The sequence below is a fragment of the Gekko japonicus genome, unplaced genomic scaffold (assembly GCF_001447785.1).
Source record: "Gekko japonicus isolate JY-2015 unplaced genomic scaffold, Gekko_japonicus_V1.1 scaffold42, whole genome shotgun sequence".
NCBI lineage: Eukaryota > Metazoa > Chordata > Lepidosauria > Squamata > Gekkonidae > Gekko > Gekko japonicus.
The window spans coordinates 1713621-1720399 of NW_015165831.1; the positions used below are offsets into that span (position 1 = coordinate 1713621).

Consider the following 6779-nt stretch of genomic DNA (forward strand, 5'->3'; position numbering starts at 1 on the left):
CCAGAGCTCTCTTTTCAGCAGCTGTCATTCTAGTCCGTTGTGAGGTGAGGGAAAGAAGAATAGACAGTGGCAGTCTGGCAACTCTCAACAAAATCCTATTATCTATCTTTACACCAGCTCTTTGTTAAGAGAGTCAGGGATAGCTCCTGGTGGGGGGTGGGGGGTGGAATCCAGAGCCTGCTTTGAGCTGGTGTAGGGGGGTCAAGTCTGAAAGTCCTAGTTTAACCTTCCAGATACAGAGAACTGAATTGTAGTCAGGCATAACAACAGTTCTTCATAAAACAAGCATTGCTTTCCTGAGTCATCTCAAGATCGAGCATAGTTTCCCACATCACCCTCTCGGATACGAAAATGATTACCATTCCCCTGTCATTTGTCCCCAAAACTATACTGCCAGTGAACAAGCAGCCTCCATTTAGCCTTCATGGCTAATCGCTGCCAACAGACGTCTTGACCCTCCATTAGTTTGTCAGCTTCCCCCCAGCCCTTACAAAGCATCTAAGGCCATGGCCACAACCACATCATGTGGTAGTGGATTCTTTAACCCTGTGTATTTTACAGTAGTACTTCTTAGCACATTACCAAGGAATCTCAGGCTGGCAAACATGGTTCCCCTTCTCCTCCATTTTCTCCTCAGAACAGCCCTCCTGTGAGGGAAGCTGGGTCCAGAGGCAGTGAATAGTTCTAGGTCACCCAGTAAGTTTCAGGGGTAGGCTCTTCTCCTTGGGTCTCAAATTCCCTATTCTGTGCTACTGCCAATCGATTGAGTGACAACCCCCCCCCCAAGCTGTAGTTATTATGAAACAGGCAGAAATATTTCTCTATACGACTCCTGACTTTATAAACCTCCCTCATGTCCTCCCGTTTGAGGAATTTTCATTTTTCTAAATTAAAGCGTGCTTCAGCCTTTCCCTCCTCAGGAAGACATTCCAACCCCTTGATAATTCCAGTTTTCCTTTTCTGCACTTTCCCCATCTCTAGGGTGTGTTTTCTGAGACAACGTAAGCAGAACCATACATGGTATTTAAAATATAAACCTGGACAAATCACACTAAGCTTCAAAACATTTCCAAGATTTGAGAAACCCGAATTTAGCAATGGTAAAGTAGAGGGGGGAAACCGAGACCTGTCAAGCAAAGGGTGAGGAGCCACAGGCGATGAAAAGAATCCAGGGATGATTTCTTTCTTTACTGTGCTAGGTACAGTCCCACAATTTGAAGGTAACGTATGCAAAGGGTTTTAAGAACTTCACTTATCCTAAAATTTAAGCCTGTTTTAGAGCTGGATAAACTGAGGCTGTCCGGCAAGCAAGGAATGCAACATGCCGGTGGCAGATAGAAAAAGGACATCAGCTGTTGTTGTTTTTCTTCCCCTCCACTCCGACCACTAAAGTTCCAGCTTCCTAAGGGCTTTTGCTGGAGCAGGGCAATACCCGTTTGGGGGGTCCAGGACACCCGCTATTTCTTAAACGGAGAGATCAAGTCCTACATACATAACTGCTTGAAGTCACCCTCCTTTTACGGGGAAGCTTGTAAGTTGGTTTTGAAAAAAAGAATATATATATTTTTAAAACATCGAAACAGCTGGCAAGCACAGGAAGGAAAAGAAAGCCACCACCCAAGAGAAGGCAAAACAGACCAGAAAAACAAGGCGGTCAGCTGCTTGCATTCGAGTCATTACCTGTTGCAGAGAGAAGACGGGAGGCGGAGGGGGGTGGGCTGCAGCCCCCCAAATAAATTGCTACCACTTCACCATGTCTGGACAGATCACAGAGCGTTGCTCAGACTGTAAGGAGGTCTCCAAGTTAGTTCAGTGTTTATCTTCCCCCCCTCCCTTAATTTCCCCCCCTCATCTAAGCTACATTCCTTGGCAATGGTGGTAGAGAGGCGCCAAGACACCCTCCCCTGTTGGCTGGAGTTTATTGGCGGAAGGGGAAGAAGCGGGCCTCTTTCGATGCTGAAGCCACGATCAGGAGCCAGGAACGCAATAAAGAAGACTCTTTTATGCTCAGAATAACTCATTATTCCTCCCCCCCACCAACCCAAAGACAAAAACTGAACATGGCTTTTTAAACAGGAGATCTGCAGTATGTGGAGCCGGGGAAGAAAAACCCTCAGCAAGTTCTTGGAGCTGTGGTGGAGGGGGCATAGTTTGGAAGGGTGAAAGTTTCAAACTAATGTATGCCTTTATAAAATTCACTTTGAATTAAAAAAAAAAGTGTTCATGTAAATGTAAAAAAAAAAGTAAAATGTTGACAAAAATGAGATCCTGTTAAGTATTAACCTCAGCTTCAAAAATCCCATCTACTTTCACAAGGGCACCTTCTCTTCCGTGTAAGGGAGAGCCACTCATAGGGTTGCCAACCTACAGGTGGGGCCTGGAGATCTCCTGGAATTACAACTGTTCTCTAGAGACTGTAGAGATCAGTTTCCCTGGAGAAAATGGCAGCTTTGAAGTTCAGACTCTTAAGGTATTATACCATGTTGAGCTTCCTCCCCTCCCCAAACTCTGCCTTCCCCTTTTAGAGCCAGTATAGTGGTTAAGAGTGATTAGTACTGTCAAGACATGTGTTCAGATTTCCTGTCCACTATGACGGACCCTGGCTGATCTTGAGTGTTCTGTGGCCCTCTCTGTCATCTCACAGGGTTTTGGTGAGGATAAAATGGGGAGGGGGGAACAATGGATGCTATGCTTGAGGGAAGGGTTGGACAAAAATGATCTTTAAAAACATGCAAGTAACTCCAAGTGTCCTAGGAGGGTTCCAGGACCTCAAGTAGTAGCTGTCAATAAACTACTTCATACAAGAGGGAAATTTCAAAAGCAGTTTTGGCCTGTCCACATATATTTATTTGTACTGTCCACCTATATTTATTTAGACTATTTCTATGCTGCCTCTTCAGAAGAGTTGGGTTTTATACCCACCTTTTCTCTACCTTAAGGAGTCTCAAAGTAGCTTACGATTGCCTTCCCTTCCTCTCCCCACAATAGGCACCTTGTGAGGTTGGTGGAGCTGAGAGAGTTCTGAGAGAACTGTGACTGGCCCAAGGTCACGCAGCAGGCTTCATGTGGAGGAGTGGAGAATCAAACCTGGTCGTCCAGATTAGAGTCCGCTTCTCTTAACCACTACACCATACTGCTCATGGCGGATTACAATTAATGACATGGCATACTGAGCCCCCCTCCCCCGAAAATGGGAATGACAAGCCACCTCACAATTTATTTATTTTTTGTAATGGAAACAGTTAAGGGTTCTTTCAAAATGCTATTCACTAAGAAAGATGAGCAGGCACCTGGAGGGGAAACTGAGGCAGACAGAGAATCTGGAACATAGCTCCAATTCAGAATCCACCACAAGATCCCCACAAAAGAGGAGAGTGGAAGGGGATTTTTGGCAGTCTTTGTGGGCACAGAAGCTAGACTATGATTCTAAAGGTGTTTTTGAGGGAGCAAGACGTACTGAATTCAGGAGGTACTACTGTGTGTTAACATGCAGTACTTGGGATTTTTTGACTGCATGCGATTGAAGGACATTACGGACAGCTTCTGAGATAACATCACAAGATTTCCTCTCAAAGGCATACCTCTGCTCAAGCTCAGAACTGCTGCAAAGAGGCCTCCAAACTCCCATGCAAGCATTGGAAGGTTAATATAATCTGGATTTTGCAAAAAGAAATAGCCTATTCTTGATGCAATTTCTGTTGGCAGAGTTTTAAATGTGCAGTAGAGTGGAGCTCAAATTGCTGAAAGAATAAGCAGCTCTTTTTAAACAACTGTGCAAAGAGGAAAGGAGAGAGAAGGTTCTAACTATCTAACCATCTAACTGTGTAAACGAACAACCAGGAAAAGGATTCAAAAGAGGAGGAAGTCTCCAATGTGCCATTCAGGAGGCAGGAGAGAATCATTTGAAAATACTAGGAAGTCTTTAATCTGACTGTGCTAGCTACTTAACCCCTCCGATGCCCCCTGTAGGATATTCTTATCCTTCTTGCTTAATGCTACCCCAGATCTTGTATATTCTAACAATTTTAACCAGTTATGTATACAAGGTTACTCTGCATAGTTTACAAAGTAATTTTCTAGACATAAATTACCACTGCAGAGTCAACGTTGTGGGGCTATTAGAGTGTCAGATTAAGATCTGGCAGACCCAGGTTCGAATCCCCACTCTACCAAGGAAGCCTGCTGGGTGAGCTTGGGCTAGTCACATGCTCCCTGCCTAACCTACCTCACAAGGCTATTGTTAAAACAGAGAAACAAGCCACTTTGGTCCCTATTGGAGAAATTGGGGTATAAATGTAAAATAAAACCGTGTGCCTTTATGTATTGTGTGCCCAAGAGAATATATTACTAGGTAAATGTGGATCAGAGAACCAAGAACGGGCACTAGAGTTCCACCCACCCATTGGTTCTGACACAGTAGTGAGAAAGTGTCTTTGCATATGAAATCCAGAATACTTAGGATGCTGAATTCTATGAAACTGCCGGACACATGTACAGTAGAATTCTGGAATTGCATGGCTTCGGGCTTTGCTAGATAAATCCATTGTCAACAGATTAATCAGTGGCCATTGGCCATGATAGCAAAATGCAACTCCTTATAATGCCTCTGAACACTAGTTGCTGGGAGGAAAAAAACTGGGGAGTGGGGAACCTCCACATTCAGAGGCACTAAACCTTTGAATCCCAGAGCCAGGAGAAGAAAAGGGGGGGAAGGCCTCAGCCTCTATGCCCGGTTGTTGGCCATCCAGAGGAACTGGTTGGCCACTGTGTGAGACAGTATGCTGGACTAGACGGACCATTGGTCCAATCAAACCATTGAGCTTTTCTTATGTTCTTATAACAGACATTGGCTCCTGCATCCCTGCTTGTAGACTTTCTCTAGGGGCATCTAGCTGGTCATTGTGAGAAACAGGAGGCTCAGTGGTAAAGTATCTGCTTGGCAAGCAGAAGGTCCCAGATTCAATCCCCGGCACTTCCAGTTTAAAAAAAAAAAAAGACCAGGCAGTAGGTGATGTGAAAGACCTCTGCTTGAAATCTCTGAGGGTTTGAAGTCACCTTTAAAAAGATGATTTGGGATGCATTTGGTGCATATGTGGATCCCAAGGTTACTGTTTGTTCCTCTAATTTACCTTTAACAAAGAGTCGCAAAGAGTCGGATTCGACTGTGTGACTGAACAACAACAAACCTTTCCTGATGGATCTGCCTTGGTAGCTGAAAGAGTGCATCTGAGATTTTTAGAAAGTTAAATGGCCACCCTTCTCACCTGGGGAGTGTTTGTCCTTGGTCCAGACACCACCCTTCTCACTTTAGACAAGCCAGGTACCTGAAATTGGTTCAAAAACCACTGCGATTTTACTAGTGGGTGGATATCAGCCCTAATATGCATCTCTTGCAAAAAGAAAATATTGGGCTTCAGTTTAAGTAAATTAGTGCATACCCTTTTCACTTTGATTTTGTTATTTAATCCCCTAGCATTAAGGGAAAGTACTTCAAAGTCAGTTATCTAAGAATTGTTCCCCATATATTTGAATATCCTTGAGTAGATATTGTGTGGATAACGAATTTCTAGGTTTATTCAATCTTCCACGGACACAGTGGAAACTTTGCTACTGTGCCAATAAGTACACCAGTGAGACAAAATGTTTCTTCCCCCTCCTCCCTGATGCCATCACCCTTTTACTGGAAACAAAGTTATAATCAAGGTGACAGATTCTAGGTTTATTCAATCTTCCACGGACACAGTGGAAACTTTGCTACTGTGCCAATAAGTACACCAGTGAGACAAAATGTTTCTTCCCCCTCCTCCCTGATGCCATCACCCTTTTACTGGAAACAAAGTTATAATCAAGGTGACAGAAACTTGTTGTTATATTCTTCCCCTGTAAAATGATTAACATGTAGCCTAACAAGAAAAATAGTCTTAGGAAGCCTCTAGCTTTATACCAAGGTTGCACAGATGTAAAAAAACTCCAAACCAATCTCTATGGGAAACAACTGACTAAATGCAGAACTAGTGTTCAGAATATTTGACGTCCTCCCCTCCCTGCTCAACTGCAGCTTCTAACAGCCTATATTGATCATTTTTAAAAACCCATAAAAACAAACACAAAAAAGCCTCCTTAAGACCATAATCCTCTGACTCTATCCAGAGCCGTAAAAGCACTGCCTCGATTCTGGGACCCCATCAGTACACTGCCTTACATAAAATATAGTCCCCCCCCCCTCCCAGATGCCAAACAAAAATTTCATCAATCCTATTGCCCAAATCACGACTTGTTCAAGAAGACAACCTTAATCCCTTTTTCAAATTACATATCATATAACTAAGGAAAGAATAAGGAGAAAGTGCATCAGTATTAATGCTAGCTTTAATGTTATTGAGAATGTGTAATTGGTATTTTGCTCCATTTGTTTTCTTCCTTTGATGAAATCTTTGGAAGGGTCTGCTGGAGCCTCGATATTTAAAGCTTGGAGGAGACCTTGCCTGCTATCTAGATCTTGTAGCTACATAGGTCTTCTTTTGGTGATTAACGATGATACTACTTGTAGCAGACCAGACCAGACCAGGAAGTACTTCACCCAAAGAGTGACTAACACGTGGAATTCACTGCCACAGGAGGTGGTGGCAGCTACAGCATGGATGGCTTCAAGAGGGAATTAGATAAACACAAGGGGGGACCCGTGATACTCGCGGGGGGGGGGAGAAGAGCTCCATCTCCTCCATCCCTCCTCTCCCCGAGGAGGCGGCGGCGGCGAGGCCGGGCCTCCCCCCGGCCCC

The 6779-nt window shown here is 44.1% G+C and overlaps 1 protein-coding gene across 1 annotated transcript in view; it reads right to left on the reverse strand.

Moving 5' to 3' along the window:
* PAQR6 (progestin and adipoQ receptor family member VI) overlaps positions 1-1851 on the reverse strand; it is a 29333-nt gene extending 27482 nt beyond the window's left edge. Inside the window, exon 1 of the mRNA XM_015410799.1 lies at positions 1681-1851. The gene's annotated coding sequence lies outside the window, so the exon portion shown is untranslated. The remainder of the gene's footprint in view (positions 1-1680) is intronic.
* Between the last annotated feature and the right edge of the window lie 4928 nt (positions 1852-6779).